This window comes from Lycorma delicatula, chromosome 5 (genome assembly GCF_047948215.1).
Source record: "Lycorma delicatula isolate Av1 chromosome 5, ASM4794821v1, whole genome shotgun sequence".
Classification (NCBI taxonomy): Eukaryota; Metazoa; Arthropoda; class Insecta; order Hemiptera; family Fulgoridae; genus Lycorma; species Lycorma delicatula.
The window spans coordinates 122884839-122905349 of NC_134459.1; positions in this window are offsets into that span (position 1 = coordinate 122884839).

Genomic DNA, 20511 nt, shown 5'->3' on the forward strand with positions numbered 1-20511 from the left:
AGGCAATTCCAGCTGTTCCTATAGTGTAACTTTAGAAGCTACTATAGTTTACATCGGTTGGACCAAAAGGTCCAAATGATACCTACGATTTTTTATTGTTAAGTTTGCAGTCGCAAACTAATGATTTATCGAAACATGTTTGTTTTTTTTTGTTCTTACTGATTTAACGACGTATTGTACTAAACATTTATGCAATTTTCTCATTAAAAAGACCAACTAAATGCATAAATTATTAAAATCTAGTAAAACATATTTACTACCTAAATAATTATTGAAGGAATTTTTTATTTCAGTTTATCTGTACTTTCGTAATTTACTGTTCTCTGGTTATGTGACGCTTAAATTGTTATAATTATTTTCTAGTTCAGATTATGAAATTATGTAGCTTGATCAATTATACAGAAGCTAATATTTCAATAATTTTACGAGCCGGTACATACGAACTCAGGAACACGGATGAAACTAAGTAAAAACAAAAGAAAAGTCAAAATGCGGCCGGCTTACCGTTACACGCAGGTAGTCACACCGGCACTGCCGCCAATCCTGGCGGACAAACCACTTTCTGATGGGCGAGTTCGGATTGGTTGGGTGGCCTGTCGAGTGGTGTGACATACATTCGACGATCTTTGCTTCAGATGTTGGAATCCAGGCCACAGGGCCAAGTTCTGTTCTAGCGCAGATAGAAGCGGCCACTGTTTAAGATAAGGCAGGCCCTAGGTGCTTATCCTGCAAATCACATAGTCATGGACCTGGGGGGCGGAGATGTAAGGTGGCTCTATCGGCTTCTTCGTAGGAGCATCATGGTGTCTCTGAGGGGCAGCCCCATCCGGGAGAGGATGGGAGGCCTCAGTGTCCCACTTACGATGATTGGGTGGGGACTCCCTTGCAGAACCGTTGGGAGGAAAGTAAGACCTACTCCCGGTGGGGGATCATTTCGGGGATTCCCTATTAGAGACAAGGCGTAATGTCCGAGTCCCGATTTTTGGGGATCTTTGGGGTCCACTCATTAGAGGCATAGTTCCTGAAACACCGAGTCCCGGCTATCTGGCGGGAACTTTCTTCCCGACGAGGTAGTTAGAAGCTATAGCACTCATCGGAGCCGATTTTATATTTAGTTTCGCATCCGGCAACCCGGAAGCGAGGTAAAAATGAAGGAAAAAAATTTATTGATAAAAATAACAAATTAAGAACAATGATTGGTAGATTGTATTATTTATAAATTGAAGGCATTTTTGTACACAAAGCAAGAACAAACTGGCGGGGAATCAACCCTGATTATGTATCTGCAGAACCGAAGACACTCTACCACCACGTGGGTGCGGATAGTTCTAGAAATAGAATTCATCAAATGGAGTACCTATAGGTTAGGAGCAAATAAGTTTACGATAATAGTTATAATGCATTTTGATGTTCTGATTTAAGAAATTTACTTTTTTTCTTATACCTCTTTCTCAATTAATATTTTCCATATGAATTATTTTATTACTTTTTGGGAGAACAACAAGAGATTTACTTTAAAAATTCATGTATTATGCACAAAAATATCTTTAGCTATTTAGTTAATGTATATCGTCTACCCGTCTTCTTTTCTCATACATATAGACTACCGCTTCCAGGCAAAAATAAATGAAAAACTGCACATTTGTAATATTTTTTTAGTAATACTATTTTTGTGTAGTAAAACAAAGATCTACAACGAACAAGGTAATATATATGACAAATTATGTTTATCGTAAATCAGAAAAAAAAGAATTACTTCTGCATAAAGTAAATAAAAGACACCTTGATAGAAATAACCTAGCCTCAATATATTTGTTAAAATTAAATAATAATTAATTTTTTTAACTTTTTCATTAAACAAAAAGGAATCTCGGTTTTTTCTTTATATTATTGTAATTAAGAGAAAAATAGTAGTGTACATTTTATTTATTATATTCTGAATACTTATAATAACGTTCCTCAGAATATTTTCATGAAGTGTTCTACGATATCCAAGAGAATAATATTGAAAAAGAAAAAATAGATAAATAATAACTTATAAAAAAAATAAAAAATAAAAGAATTACTTTAGTTATTTATTTAGAAGTACATACGGGTTCGGTCAAATGTTGTTTTGCTACTTTAAAAAACGAACCTACAAAAACTTATAAAATGCTACTGCAGTAAGAATAATTTTCTTGAAAACTGAGAAAACTAAACTGACATAAAACTAAACTGACAAATAATCTAAAAGAACAACTTTATCCATTATTTTAGTTTCATTTGAAATTTTTTCTAGTGTTCTTTACAGTTATCAACATCAGAAAATATTGACGTCTGAATATGTGGCTGGTTTTACTGTAGACTTTAACCTGTAAAATATCATAGTCTACGTTTATTAATTTTCACTGAAAGTAATGAAAAAAATCCCACTGAAATTATCTGAAATAAATTGTGTTGTTTTCTTTATTTATCATGATGTCTTATATTTATTTCTTGCACTCATACACTGGTATGCTTATATGAGCTAAGTGTTTGCATTACATAAATCATAAATTAAGACAATTTTAACAGCATCTCCGCTTTATTTTCACACCATTCTAATTCAAAATAAAATTAACGATGTTTAAATTACTGTAAGATAAAAAGATAATATTTTACTAATTATCATTTAATTAGCGTTCTATCACTATAAATAATCTTTTTATAATAATATAAACTCAAGCACTTTAAAACCAGGGAATAAATTATTAGTTTGGCTTAATTATTCTTTTTCTGGCATAATATGAGGGCCGCTGAACTGGATGAAGTAAATTTCCTTCCTCGATTAGAAAGATCTCCCAGATGCTATACGCTGTTCTTCTACACATAATTAACTCCTACAATATAGTAGTAGGAATGCAATTAGAGCACTACTTTTAAATAGAAACCATTTTCTTTTTTTATCAAATATATATATATATATATTAGTTTTGTCAAATATAAATGGTTCAATGAAATATTTTTAATTAATATCCGATCATTATCTACGAAAAAATATGTCGCATGCATTTTTCAAAATGGTAAACATGACAAGAATTACAGAAGCGCTTATGTGAAACTGGGTATTGTAATGCAAATTAATTTAATTACAAAAGCTGGGAATAGTAGGCTTACAAATTAAATGACATAACATGCAAACCAAAATGTATTATCTTCATTGAATACTGGTATTTCAATTTATTTTCAAACAGATAATCAAAAGTTAATGCAAGATAACGATTAAATACACTATAATGGAATCTGAAATTAAAGCAGAAATAGCTGTTATTTTTAAATATTAGTACAAAATAAAACTATTTTAATTAAAGAAGGTGAACGCCATCCACTTTCCAAGATATTCCGAGGTTCCTGTCATCAGAATCATTACTATCACTTTCACTATCTTCTTGTAAAGAAGTAATAAAGGATTCCACAGTGTTGTCAATAATGTGTTCTTGTCGCATATTCAGCTTCTTTACAATACACCTTCCAATTTGTTTTCATTCATGTCGCACTTTATTTTCACGTAGCTTTTGAAGATCTTTGATATCAAAAATTATGTTTTGACTTACTACGTATCCTTTTACTTCTGACCAAACCAACAGATTACATCCGGATGGTATGGAGATAATCGGAGAACGCCATGGCCTTTTTTTTTAAAGGTTGTCAAACTCATAGACAGTAAACTTTATTCAGCTTGCTTTTACTAATTTGTACAATTGTGGTTTCAACATGGAGGAAGAATGAGGAACAGAATGTTTCTGGAACCGTTTTATCATATCTTCTTTTCTTGAAATGGAAATTGATGATTTTTCTAAATGGTATTCTGATAGGGTGCGTTGTCAGAAACTACCACAGAATTTTCGGGAAGGTTAGAAATTAAAAGTTCTTCTATGCATTTTAAGTAATTTTTCGCTTTCATTTGACTTACGTAATTGCCACTCTTTATACTTGCTTGCCAAGTTGGTAAGCCATTTGACATAAAATCCATTTATCCTCCGATGTGCACTGTAAGTCTGCTACCTTTTGAAATAGAAAATTTTAGCCCGTCATCTAAATCACTTAACCACGATTTATTTGTAGTGTGAGGAGATAGATATGACTCGTCGAGGTATACTACCGACCTATTTTCGGTTAATATATATATATTTTTTTGTTTATGGCATTCAGATACTGAATACAGTTGAACTTGATGCCATGTTGCTCAAAGAGAACCTTCGTCATTCTCGGTTTTTCTCCACTTAAAGCCCAATCCTTTTTTCTCAAACTCGTCTCTTTTTTGAATACCCATTGACAAATTTAAACGCTAACATTATTTCTTCTACCCTCGGCAGCTGTTTATTAATTTCGTGAAATTCGTTTATAGTCTCTCACCATATACTTGTCAAGGCCCTCTAGTCCCGATTCCGCGGGGTTTGTATTTTATTGGAGTAGAGAAAGAAATCTCTATCGGATTTTCGGCTAATTTTTGTAGCGACTGTTTCTTTTTCTTTTCTTTGGTGTTGGGATTTCGACACCCTCCCCCCACACACACAAAGCAGCTGTTTTTTATTCACATTTTTTAATATGGATCAGGTGTTATAAGTTTTTGTTTACGAATTCGGAAATCGATCTTCTTGTTTCATAAACTCATACATTCTATTATTTCCCGGCCCTCACGTTTTAGTTTTTTTTTTTTTTTTACGGTAGACTTAAGTTCATTCATAATTATAAAATACTAAAACTACTCAATCATACTACAAAATATAAATACTTTCCTCAGTCAAAACTTGAATAAAAAGAAACAGAATTTTCACAAATGCTGTTACAGAATCAACAAATACAGGACAACAAAGTTATTTGGATTATACTCAAGGACTCAATAACACGAGCTTGTGGGTAATTTATTTTTACATTGGCCTGGCCGAATTTCAAAACTATGAGCACATAGTAAACAATATTGTTTCTTGATACGATTCTAAGAAAGGCGATTCATTTCCTGAGTTATAATACTTGTCCGTGTTTATTTTTACAATAAATAACATCACCATAAATTATAATTTATGTTCATATATAAGACAATTATAAAATTAGTTAATTTATCATTTAGCGTTTGTTTGCTGACGTTATTATAATACTTAAAAATAAACCTACGTTTTTATGACATTTAAAAATATACCATTACATTTCTATTTATAGCAAAATATTTAATCATTTATAAAGTACAAATAGCATAACTTTTTTTTTCCTGTTTTAGCCTCTGGTAACTACCGTTTAGATAATACTTCAGAGGCTGAATGAGGATGATATGTATGAGTGTGAATGAAGTGTAGTCTTGTACATCCTCATTTCGACCATACCTGAGATGTGTGGTTAATTGAAACCCAACCACCAAAGAACACCGTATCCACGACCTAGTATTCAAGTCTGTGTAAAAATAGCTCGCTTTACTAGGACTTGAACGCTGGAACTCTCGACTTCCAAATCAGCTGATTTGGGAAGACGCGTTCACCACTAGACCAACCCGGTGGGTCACAAATAGCATAACTAGAAAATATTTAAAAGTAATCCATAATACCATTCAGCAACATAAAATAACAAGTTGTATTTATAAGAAAGCAATTTTCTTCTGCGTATGAAAATTTATTTGAATGTTTTCAGTTTATATAACAGGTACCACACTAGTCCAAGCTTCAAAATTCATTCCGGCAGCCATATGTGAGAAAATATATGACTAATGTTTTCTAAACATTATTTAATTAAAAATATTTTTTAATACTGTTAACGATCATTGAAAAACTTTTACGGGTTTGCATTTATGGGTTTACACTTTTGTTAGATACACATCAATGGATATATTGATACATTGTGGAAGTATGGATATATTTTGGTGCAAATTCTTGGCTAATAATTCATTTTAATAACGTATGAATACGTTGATATAACGTTGCCAATACTTTTTATATTTTTAAAATCAATAAGTATTACATATAATGTATTAAGGATTTAAGGATTGTGGTTCGAAAAGGTCAGGCGATAATGCCTTTGCACGCGCTTTGGTCTAACAGTTCATCCTTTTTTTTCTTTTAAGGCCGCAAAGGACCACTTTAGTCAGAATAATTGAAGTCTTTTTTGCTGATCTTTTGGCCTTTAAGTTCTTAGCTTTTACTTTCTCCCAATATTTAGCCATCCTTAATGCTTTACGATCCTCTTCTGAATAAACCCTTTTTGTATAATTAAAAGTTATTACTTTAAAGTTGGTATTCGGATCGTTAATAACAAATTTTAATTTTTCGAATTTATTAAGTAAATCTTCGTAAGTCAAATTTAGTTCTTGCGTGTCTTCTTTAATTTCTTTGATTCATAAAGGCGCATTTTTAAAGACCAAAATTGATCGATTATTCCCTTAGTATTCCTATCCTTCAGTAATCTTAGCAAGTCTTCTTTTTCATAGTACCAATTAAGGATTCCAAGTTTTCGTACAGAAATGAATTAGACGATAATCTGTACTGATTTTCGTGCTTATATTTTTTGTTTATGCAGGTTCTAAGAATCCTGCGTTCAACTTTAAGCAAAGGTTAAGTCCTATTTTTCTATTTTAATCTAAATAAAGTCTCGCTCGTGTAAGTAATTACTAATTTAACCACAGTTTTGTAATATCTAATTTTAGTGTTAATCGAGAGCGATTTTTTGTTGTAAGTATTTTTGGTTACTTGTATCACTTTAAATAATTTATTAAGTCTTTCAGTCCAATTTTGTTTTTCGTTACAATTACAAGTAATGATCTCTCCAAGATATTTAAATTTTTCTACAAGTTCTACTTGGTTACATTAATATTCACAGAATTAATAACTAAAGGATCTATAGCCATCATTTTAGTCTTTTCGTAAGAAATTTTAAGTCCAATTTTATTCACAAGTTCTTTTATACTTGTTATTTGTATTCTGGCTTCTGCGATACTATTAGCTAAAAAAGCTAAGTTGTCGGCAAAACCTAGGCAATTTAAATTTAAGTTATCTCTTTTGTATCCTATGTGAATATTTTTTGGATTAATTTTAAACCATTCGCGCTTATATATCCAATTCATCCTTATTATATACTGGATTTTAGTATTTTTTTTAAGGAAAAACCCGATAATCTTTCCAAACATTTAAAAAAAATCAATAACTGCAAATTCGATTGATATTTATTAATGTTTATATATTTATTAATTTTTCTTTATTTTTCTATTAATTTATATAAATATACATACATATATATATATATATATATATATATATATATATATATACTTTTTTTTTGTTAATCATTTAAATGATTTGATGAAAGTTTTTTCACTTCCCTATTGTTGCACACAAAATTTTGTTTCTTAAAATAAAAATCCTAATCCAACATTCGCTTAATACGCCATTTTTTACCTTGTATTCCTTTATTGTACATTTCCTACTATAACCAAATTAACTATCTCTGTACGACATATGTCCTTCTAGTTCTGTCTTTGCTTTCAGTATAATCTGCTATAAATTTCTCTCTTCTCCGATTCGTCTTTCTTTAGAGATCAATTAACAAACCTAATTTTGCAATAACATCATACTTTAAACATCTCCTTTATTGTTTATCTATAATTCATACTGTATTTTTATTTTCTGCGAATACGCTCTTCTAGCCATTGTCCTAGTCTGCTTTTGTCATATTTGTGGTTTTTCTAAATATTTTAATTATTTAAAAAAAATTAAATAAAAAATTTCTGTTTATTTTTTCTCCAATCTTAAAATTTTACTCATCATTACCTCCCATTCCATTACATCATTGGTTTTTTCTTGTGTACTTTCAATTTTAATCTTTCTTTCAGTAACAGAAGGTTAAGTTTTGTTAACGTTAAATTAAGGTAGGTTTGTTTGATTTTAATTCGAAATGCAAATAAAATTTAACTACTAAATTTTTCAAGTATTTATTTAATAGATTAGCCTACTTATTACAAATAAAATAATCACTATTCCAACTAAGGTGATTGATTTAATAAGAAACATTCTCTCGGTATTAAATAATTTTATGTAAATTTAAATTCGGATTTTCCCATAAAAAAAAAGACTTGCTTGTTAGATATGTTTTTTTATAGTTATACGTTTAAAGCAAACCTTCCTCATATTTAGATCATTTTTAAGAGAGAATACTGATCAGTCGCACGCGTGGTGGACTCCTGAAAGTCGTCGGGTAGTTTGAGCCATTTGCAATTCATGAGCCATTAAAACGAGTTAGCGATAAATTACAACACGGTCATGCAGAGTCAATGCGGAATTAGTTAGTCTAATTAATTTTCGACATAACAGGATGGCGGAACGGAACTACCGGGGGACAGCGCCCCCTTCATTCGATTAGTACGTTCCCAGTAGTCAAACCCTTACTTTCCCTCTTGTACCTCGCTCTACCCAAGGCGCCCACGGTAGTATATTCATTGAAAGTGCCAACTCAAAATCTACTGCTTGCCTTTATATTACCATTGATTTCTAAAGTCAAATTCAATATAACATAATTATAACCAACACTGTTTTAATTACAATATACTGCTTTATAGTAGTTATCAATTCGTATGAAGTCATAAATATTAATATAAAAAAATATATATATATTCTGATTAACTTAATTAATTTAAAAAAATAATTGCCGAATGAACTCTGTGTACAAATTACATCAACTGACCTACGGGTAGTAAACTAATTAGAAAAAATATCTTAATCTTAACTACCAGGCAGGAATGACATACAAAGTATTTAATTTTTAAAAACTCATTATCTTTGTTATTATTATCTTTTTTTTTTATAAAAGCAGTCATTCCCTGTTAACAGAAAATAACATATTTGATCCAAAACTTTATTCGGAGAACATCACGATTCCTATGGTTTTATATTCAAAAACAAAAATAAACAAACGTATTTCATACTATACAAAATTAAAAATATAATATTGTATGAATTAAGACTTAAGTATAATTTATTCAGGATAATTAAATATTTCATTCTTATATCATTACACTCTGTAAACGCATTACACAAGCTTCGTAAAATGGGTGAAATAATAGATGAAAAAACTTTGCTCGGAATACTGTCCAAATGAATTGAAAGAAGTTTGTAGATTTACAAGTAAAATATATATATATATATATATATATTATAATTATATATATATATATATATATATATATATATATATATATATACACGTAACAATTAAAGATTTTGTAGATCCACATACACACAGACGGAAAGACGAAATGAGTCAAAGGGAAGAGAGAACGAGAAGAAAAGAGAGGGTGTGAGAGAGAACCCTAGTGTTTACACATATCTTCACAATGCACGTGCGCGTGTGTGTTACGCGCGCGCGCACAGGTTCATCATAAAAACTGGAATCTGTTAAGGATTGCAACTTTGACAATAAATAACTTAAAACTGCAATAGTGTTTTTGATAGTAAAATTTATAAAAAAAAAGACGACGGACACCTAAATTGAGTATTAGTTTTAATAATGAGTCAACATTTCGTCTTAATGTAAATATTTTTTTCTTTTTTGTATCTCAAATTATATTTTCAATCGGTTTCGTAGATAGTAACCATAAATAGATTATATCAGAATAATGAAGTGTATAGGACTTTCCTTGAAATACCTAAATTAAATACATTCTTAAATCATCAATGGTTAATTAAGTATACTATGTGCAGTGATAAAGTCTAGAGTGCTAGGCTCTAAGAACCATAAAACAATTCAGTAATACGAATAAAACTACACGGTAAAAGAAAAGGTAACATAAAAACAAATGACACGAGAAAAATAAACATAAATACTTAGATGATGCGTAACTCAAGAATAAAAGCATCAGATTTAGGTTTCTATTTCTAATTCATGTAGCTCCTTTGAAAGCCTAAGATCTTCGCCCTTGAAGTTAACTGCTAGATGGTTTATGTAGTCATTAAGTTTCATTTGTAATTATTTTCCAATCGATTGACTCTTCCTGAACATACGGTAACGATAAGTACTCGTAGATTTCGGTGTTCCGAACGAGCCACGGCGTCTGCGTTATATATCTCGCAAATATATTCTGAAAGCGCTCAATATTCTGTTTAATGCTGGTACTTTCCGTACCCCAAAATTATATTGTGTATATCCAAATTGGTTTAGGATCACTTTGTACAATAGTAGCTTGTTATACAGACAAATGTGATTTACTGAATATTAACCTGCATAGCTCTTATTTATTTATTTATTAGATTATTATTGGTAACTAGCTGCTTCCTCTTTTCTTTAATATAAACCTTCCATTACAGTCAATTATCTAGGTGAATACCTAAATACCGTACACTCTCAGATCAAGGGATGTAACCCCTATCTAAATGGATTCCTGGGCATTTCCTGAGAAATGGATTTCCCTTTTCATTGTGAATGTTATATGAGTCGACATCATCTAAACCTTCGCCTGATTCACCTTATTTTCTGTTTCCTTAGCTACAAGGCTAGAAGGTTCAATCCCAATTGCAACCTAGTTTAGACTTGAGTTAGGTAATCAACGAGAGCCATGATTGCAGTGTCATCAGCAAACGGTGCTACAATGCTATCCTCCATAACCAGAATTTCCGCAATGAAGACAAAGTAGAGGATAGCCTCTACCATTGAGCCCTGGGAAACACCCGTAGAAGTGTCAAAGAAACCAGATAACACCTCCTTATATATAATCGGGGAATAACGTTCGTCCAAGTAACTACGCAATACCAAATAGAATGGTTGAGGTAGACTCGTTTTTAGTTTGTATAGCAGGCCAACTAGCCAGACCTTATCGAACGTTTGATGGACATCTAGAAAGGAAGCAGAACACATATTTTCTCCTCTAAGACTTTAGTGACAACGAGAATGATCCTATGTATCTGCTCAGTGGTGGAGTGACCACCGCTTTAACCAAACTTGCTGTCTGGAATAGTTTGTCCCTGCTCTAAAACTGGACACAATCATTGAAGGAATAGCTTTTATGCTGATAAGCCTAAAGGCTAGTTAATAGGAAAATTGTCCTGTAAGAGGACAACTTATGCTACGAATTAGGGACCATCAGTACTTGAGTCAAATTCTACCCTGACGGAAAGCACGTAGTTGGGAGGATACCATTATATAGTTAGGTCAGATAAATTATGGCTATAGATAGCATAGTGAACAATTTGCTGCTAATCAAGTCAAAGAATAAGCTTTCCTTGAGTTTCACTAATTCTCAATCACCTTTAGTACATTTCTACATGAGAAGGACTTAATAGGGAAGACTCATTGGAATTTGGTTCTCTAAAATGTTCGCAATATCCTTTTCACTGGCGTCGTGGTTTTAAGTAGTGGAAAAGCTGACCATGATTATCTAGCAAAAAGGTTGGTCTTCTCACTGTAACTTTTAGCTTATGAACCATTTGATTTCTTATGTTCTAATGTAGACAGAACTGAGGCAACGGGTGTTGAAACTGTCTCGTGGCCTTCCACAAGGAGTAGTAATAGTCCCGTTATGAAGGTTAAAGTTTACTGAGGGAATTTTTAAATGCCTTCGCCTTGAAAGACTTTAGCACTCGTTTTAACCTTCAAGTATTTCTGATTAAAGACGTCCTATCCTCTGGTCTTTTGTAATTCTGTCATCTCCTCCTGAAAAGCCTCTTCGTTGGAGAAGATCCATTATCTCTTGTAGATAGTCTGCTTCACCATGCCTTGTCTACAGCTGTTGAGCGCCAAGCTGCCTCCTGCAATATCAGGTCAGGTATTCGGTCGCATACCAGAAAAATTTCAACTCCAATGGACCAGTTTATTCTCGATCCAGATCCTGTAAGACTCTAAGTCTGTCCTGTTATTGTGTAAGATTAGCTGTTATTTTTTATTAACACCGTGTTTATAGGGAGTGGCACCGGCGAATTATCAGATTTTGAGTCATAGATATTACAAAAGTGTATAGACGATACACCGGAAGTCCATAAATGTCAAATTGGTCAGCTATGAATATGTTTAGCATTCCAGTCCCCACTCGAAATGAAAGGGGTCCCAGTGTTACAAAAAACTCGGAGAAAAATTAACTCAAGATATGCCTAGGAGGAAAGTAAACCGACGATATCTTGAGAGACCAGAGCCATTATACAATTTCAATACAGGCTTCTTGAATATGATACTGATGAAATTAGTAACATCATATCGTATTTCTTATAAGCATCGCAACGCCCCCAAGTACCCTACCATCCAGATGGACGGTACAGTACTTGGTATATAGTCGTATATATAGACTAACCCCTAAGAAGAATATGTTTTCCATTAGTAAAGTGAGTTTCGCAGAGTATGACAAAACCTAAAGACTCTCTGAAGATAATCGTCTATAATTCTAGTCTGCGGGCAGCAAAACGATTAATGTTCCAGGTAGCTATCCTAAGAAACCTGGTCATTAACAGACCCTGCTGAATAATCCTATCAGGCTTCCAATTTCTTATACTAGTAAAGATTTTCTAGTAACTCTCCGTTGGCGGTTGACTGTCAACAAAGAGATGTTGGCAGTCAATTTCTGTAATTCATTTTTGGGATCTCACAGGCATTCCGTCCCAAAATTGCGGCATAAAATCCAAGATTATTATTTGGTTGGATACAAATCCTTATATGTCTCTTGGCTTAAAGAAGGAAAATCGGCACTGCTTAGATTAAATGAAGTTAACTGTTTCTCCCTTAGGCCTCTGCGGAATACTACTTCCGTTGGAACGTAGCACTTTCTGCCTTTTCTTTCTCTCCAAGAGCTTCTTATCGACCCTACGACCTCTGCAATTAGCTGGATGGTCTGACTGACAAAATGCGAAGCAGTAAGAGTATTTCGGTATTTTCAATGACAGTCCGCAGTTCTGCATCCCTCTGCATACTTGACATACTGGAAGGAAGCATGCAGTTATTTTTCATATGTCCGTATTATTGACATCGCATGGACTGAACCAGATCTGGTGCTACTTCAGGTCTCTCAAATGTGACGCTACAGGTCGTGACGTCTTGTACATTGAATATCTCCCTGTTGTTCTCATTAGGCTCAAGACTGACGAAGAATGTAAGCAATGGTTCTTTTGTGCGCGATGATTGACATTTATTACACTTCGCACCGTGTATAATTGTTCTTCAATCTCACTCTTGATGACTTCAGTCGAGATTGAATAGATTCGGTGTCTGAGCACTTCTCAAAAGGCACGTTTGACCTAACGCGTACACGTGTATCTAATTAGCTTGTACTCATGGACCAACTCTACTATGTTTTTGTAGATATCTACGCATTTCGACAACACGCGTAAATGTTTAGTTCTGACAATTTTTATATGGTGGTCACTTTTGGTTACCACCTACTCTATCAGTTCGTAGAGACACAATGTGTTTAAAGGACTCCTTGCACTATTTTCACCATTGGTTTCTTCCATCGCCAAATCCTCACATCTGTTCGATAAAAGTAGGTTGTTTACGACTTCACCGGTCCACATCATCGTCACCGGCTTACACAATATCGGAACTGTTTCCATCATGGAGATCCTGATTGGAAATCTAAGTCATCCATGGTACCTTCGCTATCCTAGTCATTCAGACTGCTAAAAATTTGTCTTAAATGGGTTTACACGGGATAACTTCCTAGATTCTCTATCCGAAGTTGTTAAAGATCAACATTTTTCTAGCAGATAACGAGCTAGTTCAACATTCGTAATATCAATAGTGTCAAATTAAACAGCTCACAGCTGATCCGGTTTATTTTTTGTACGTTATGGGTTATGTACCCCACTAACTAAATTAAAAATAAAATCCTAAAAACTAATCATGATTAACCTCAACAATATAATCCCATTCCAAACCAAACATAATCATATAAAAATAAACCTATATTGTTCATAAACACTAAGGAAGAATAGGAATAAATAAATGTTATTGGAAATATTTGATATACACAAATATTAAAAATAATGGGTGACGTAATTGAAGGAAAAATTAACACAAATAGAGCCCGTATATGAGGGTAAAAAAATACCCATTCATTCTCACAATTCGAAAAGGATACTCTAAAATTAAATTTTTTCCTTGTTATACAATATTCATATATTTTTGGGATTTAAGAATCGTCAGGAAAAAACTCTTAAAATTTAATTAAAAAGAACTAAAGTCATAGATTGTTTTGAAAGTACAGCAAATATTTATTTTTAGCACTTCTAGTCTTCATTACGAGTATAATTAGAGGGTACAAAAAAAAAAGAATATCTATGTATTAAAGTTATGTAATATTTCTAAACTTTGACCTAAAGTATTGAATAAAGCCTAAAATTTTGAATACAAATAAAATTAAAGAGAGACTAACAGCTTTCCTTATGTGTTAACACTTTCGTCACGCACTTTCCGTCACGCGAAAAAACATCCAACCGATAGGAAAATTTGTCTAATACGAGTACTTTAAAAACATATTTGAAATAATGGAAGCAACAACTGCCTAAATCTGGTAGATAATTAGGGTATGTTAGGTTTCAGCCAAAAAGAACTGCTCGTAAATTTAACACCGGAATATTGCACAAAAACATTTAATTTTGGGGAATCCTTTTCGTATTGTAAACGTTTAGGGGAATTATCTGATCCCCAGATGCTCCGAACGAGGCCTGCAGCGAAGGCAATAAGCTGAATTATTAAATCACCGATGAAAATGTTTACCAAGGCGTTTACATCGGTGGCATCCCAACGAGGCCAGGCTTATGATGATGATAGACGACTCCCGTTAAAGCCCAACAGAGCAAGGAACGAAGGGAGTGTGGTGACCGGTACGTCACTAGGCGGGTGTCTTCCCTTACGGGGTTGGGATGATCCCCAGATGCAACCCACCGGGTTGGTCTAGTGGTGAACGCGTCTTCCCAAATCAGTTGATTTTGAAGTCGAGAGTTCCAGCGTTCAGGCCCTAGTAAAGTCAATTATTTTTACACGGATTTGAATACTAGATCGTGGATACCAGTGTTCTATGGTGGTTGGGTTTCAATTAACTACACATCTCAGAAATGGTCGACCTGAGACTGAACAAGACTACACTTCATTTACACTCATACATATCATCATTCATCCTCTGATCCCCACATGCGGATATTATGTGTGCTAACTCATCATTAAACACAACAACATTTTTGAAGTCGATAGGTTTCAACGCCTGTAATAATTACAAACGATATGATGCATATGAAAGCTTTCCCTTAAAATATTCCAGACTATCACCGGCATTACTAGTTTGCAGCCGAGATTCCTAACAGATATTTTAGGACTACGCACGAAAGATTCCCTGACAGTTAAAATTTTTTCTTCAGAAATCTTTGGTGATCCTGTACTATTCTATTCCATTTACAGATTATTACAGGTACAGATATCAGGTTGGTTCTAATTAATAATGAAATCAACGAATGTTATGGTGATTTGAAAAAATTCACAATGAAACTTTTAACAGAACGCACGTTGAATTATAGCTACAAATTTACATGTAGCAAACTGCATAAGACAGAAAGCTTTATGTTTAGGAAACGCCATCTTTGCTAGTAGCGCTGTCAAATGAAATGATAGGGAATCAATCCACAGCATTGCGCACAAGCTATTCTTCCTCCTTTTTGATTTTAGCCTTAAATCAATCTTGTACCACATTCAAGAAATTTTATAACAAATTAAAGACCCAGATTTGTTTTGCTACTTCTGGTGTTATTCTTTAATATACTGAAATTAGTGATTTACATTATAAATATACAAATTTACTTACACGTTTTTACTATAATTTTAGTTAACCTTCTAAATATGATTATTGGTGTTTATTCAAAGTTTTACATATATTTCCAAATCACTATTTATTTTCAGAAAAAAATTTATATACTTACACATTTATATTTTTTTCTTTTACAAAATGAGTATACAGTAAACCAAATAATACTAATATGTATTTACATTTGATGAAGATAAAAATTATTCATTTAATTTATTCTGTATTACAGGCACGCGCGCGTGCACGTACACACACACATCATATATATATATATATATATTTATATGTGTGTGTATATATATGGTATTAAATCTTAAGGGATTCTGTTATTAACAAATAACACAACAAATATTTTAATAAAAACATTCAAGCAATGCAGTGGAGCCGAGTAAAGTTGTAACACAATGTCTAATAATTACTAATCTGTGATTTTCTAATTTACATAACTAATAAATCATTACGATAACATATTATAACTACAAATTGATTGATTATTTATTTATATAACAAGAGTACACTTTCTTTTTTTAATAAATCCGAACCAAACGTTTTCAGGTCAAAAACCAATTCATCATGGAATATACTAAACAATATTGAATTCACTATGTAAACAAACCCTCTCACTATAAGCAATATAGCTTTGCATATAGGTCCCTTCAGAGTTATAATAATAATTATGTATTATCATTACGCTGGACCTATAATACCAATCCTATTTAGGCTACCATCAATATGGTATTTACAGTATACCATTACACGCATGTTATAAATAATTCAAATACAAATTATCACGATAAACAAATATATAAATGTTATTATTAGATTATTTTTATTTTTTAAATCATAATAACTTCATAAAATAAAATTTTACATTTAAAATTAATAAGAAATATTATATATATATATATATATATATATATATATATATATATATATATATATAAATAAATAATATTTATATTGTATCTGGTCAAGCGAGCGATGTAAGCATCTAGCCAGCGGAATGCGCCCCCTAAACCCCCGAAGCGTTCGTTATCGTCATGGTTGCGAGAATATTAAATATTTTACAATATTCATTAAAGAAAAAAAGAATCATTTTACTTAATTATATTTCTGTTGCCATGGTAACAGAAGAAGGCTAGGGCCTCGATCTATGGTTTAAAACCTTTCTAGGGAAGACTCAAATGTGTTCTGAAAATTAAATGTAATCAGTCGATTGGTTCTCGCTTGATGCTATTGTAGACAAACAGACAGATCCACAAACTTTCGAATTAATAAAATATATATATTATATATACATTTTATTTATTAGATGAATAAAACGCTTGTTAATTTAAAGTAAATTCTTATATTAACAAAACAACGCTTAGAAAACAAAATTAATTTTTTTTAACTTTGTTTTATTCTACAAAAACATGATTAAATATTGTTTGTGTATATGAAATGATGCCTGTCAACTCGCATATATCTTTTCAACCATTGCACTTCATGATAAATAATACTGGTATAGATCGCAAAAACAAATCGTGTATTCCTAACTCTGCAAGTCCTATAATCTGCAAGTTTTATTGTTTGCAACAGGTTGAAAACATACTAATACTTTCGTATAAAATTTTGAACCAGCTTCATACATTATATAGTTTAACACTTTATTACATTTGAATAAAAACAACCTAAATTTTTAAAATTCTTTAAAGTATAATGACATGAAAGAGAATTTTTCAGTAGTCGTAAGCAGAGAATAAACGTTCATTAAAAAAAAAACCTGTTAACAAGCTTGTTATACTTTCGTAACGTTGGTTATTTATTCTTACGTAGTGGAATAATAATAACGCATGAAAAAAGCATAAAAGACTTAAAAAATCGATTTTTTTTTTGATTTTCTTCTGTTCACCCACCTCCAAAATTACTTCTCAAGAAAATTTTTTGATTTGCTTAGGTTTATTGTGTTATATGGAATATTTTTTTTTAAATCACTGAAAAATGTATACCCAATAAAACGTTTCTTAGATTTCTCTTTCGGGGACAGAGGTAAATTATGATGACATTTTATTATTAAATTTTTTAAAAATTCCAAAAACTGAAAAAAAAAATATTTTATACTAAAATTTTAAAACTATTTTTAAACTTTGATCGGCTTCCAATTCCCAATAATTGTATTGCACCGAAGTATTTTTTTGAGGTCGTTTACCTAAAAAATATCTTATTTCTCAATATGTTTTTCTAAGCATTATTTCTATAATTAAGAAAACATAAAAAAAGATTCGGTTAAAAAATATACAATGATTAAAAATATAGTTTTTTTTTTCGATTTCTGGGATAAGGAAGAATTTAGGGTAAAAGTTCTTTTAAATGGTAAGATAAACATGTACTGAGTTTAGTATAAAGTGGGATTGTTTTGCTAAAATTTAAGCCAATTGACTCTAAATAAACTATCTACCCCACCATAGGAATAAAGAACCGTTCCTAAGGTTAAATATTAGGTAATTTTTGGCCTGTTATCTGATTAATAATGAATTTTGCTTTACATTTAATTTTAATATAAATATGTATGTATTAAATTAATTAAATAATTCTACAAACACACAAAAATCGCACTAAAAATGAATGAAATTTTGTAACGATATTTATTTTAATTAACATTGGAAAAAATATTATTGAAAAAACATTTAATTACTATGTATCTATCACAGTAATTAACGAGCTACATTTACAACCAGTGCTATTTCATAACATTATCAGAACTGTAATAAAACATTTTGGAATCACTTGAATATTAAATGTTTAATATAAATGAAACAATATTATTTTCATTAATACTGCGTTGTACAATTTATTTCTATAAACAGGCCACTTTGCAAGGATTTTACTAGATTCCATTTTTACTAGTATGTACATATAAAAGTGCAGCTTAAATAACTAAAATTGTTTCTCATAATTTCTATATTCATAGATATGGAAAATCCAATAAAATAATGGTTTAATTTAGAATAGGTAAAGTGTTTTTTTTTCACACAGCATAATATTTAATAATAAAAAATTGTATATGGGAGAAAATTGATGTTATAATTTTGTGACATAATTATTAGGTCTATTATTGTGAGAAAATTATTACTTAATTTGATACTAACTTACAGTACTAGAATTAACAATAAATAAAAACAATTAATATTTCATCGAAATGAACGTAAAGTGGAGGACAAGAAAACAGACACATAAATAATTACATCAATTTTCTCCCATAACTAGGCTATTTGATAACCGATTTAAAAAAGTAAAATGTCATTCTGTTCAAAATAAAGGCTTAATATTTTAGCGAGTAACATAAATTTTAATAAAACATTAGTTTTATTAATGGAGATATAACGGATTGAAATATAAAAATGGCCGCCATTTTGTAATTTGCAATGTATTTAAGTACTGATTTTTTACTAATTTTAAAACTTTATTACCAAGACGCTTACCAAATATTAATGTGATTTCGTCAATCTGAACTTGAGATATAAATTTTTATATAAAATAACAAAATGGCGGACAGGGGGACAATGAAGGAGAAATAGTCATTTTTCCTAAGGATATTTTTTATTTAGTTTTACAGGTAGAATCTGAAAAAGTATAGCCAGCCCACCACTTTAGAACCACTCTGAACATATAAAATATTCATTCTATTTATATATTATATAATATATATTTTCTTCGTTTTGTTTTTAACTATTATAATTTATAAATAAGTTTTTTTTTTTTTTTAATAAATATCATTTATATTACAAGTCTGAAGGGAACTTCAAAATTTCCTTTTGCAGGATATTTTTTTCTAGCATACTCTCTGAAAAAGCAATCTACGAATTTATGGGAATTTTTTTTCTCAAAATGATATTAACAGTCGGTTACATTATTAAAAAAGAGAACAAAGCAAAAGCAATCATATGAATTCATAAAAAAGAAAAAAAATTATAATTAATTTTGAAAAATAATAACTTTATTTTTCAAAATTACTAATTTTAAAAAATTACAATTTTTTTTAAACAGTCAATTTATTTAATTCATTCCAAATTTTAAATGAAAACTTTGAGCCTCTAAAAATTTGCGAAATATACACCTAGATTTGAATGTTATCTTTAAAAAAAATAAAATAAATAAATAAGTAAAAAGAAAAAACAGATTCATACACACTAACGCTTTGTCACAGTGTTCAGAAGTGTAATAAATAATATCCTGTAATGTAACACTTTTATTACATCGCAATGAATCTGGCTAAATAAATAGTGGCATTTCACTTATCGCTTTCAATGAAATTTCATTACCCCATTTGTGTTCTACATAATTTATCTCGATCATAAATATGTTAGCATACGTTAATTTTTGCTTTTGCGCGGAAGAAATTAGGTAATACTGTGTAAATAATGGCCTTGCATGACTATACAGTATTATTTAAACTATATATAGTCCTAAAGTTTACTAGGTAGTTAACCAGTCAGGATGTTGATTTTTATTTTACAAATTGTCATCTGCTCTGTTTTATATGAAAATTTAGGATTTATTTTTTCAGTATTAAATAAATATACAAACTCCAAAAAGTATAATCTATCAATAAGGAAATTTAAATAAAAGTACAAGACAGCTGTTTAATGAATAAATTATGTTACTGTAAAATTAAAAAAAAATATATATATATACATATATAGAGTATTTATTTAATAAAGTAAGTTTCCACTAAAAGCAAGTAAGTTTTTGTTAATTAAATT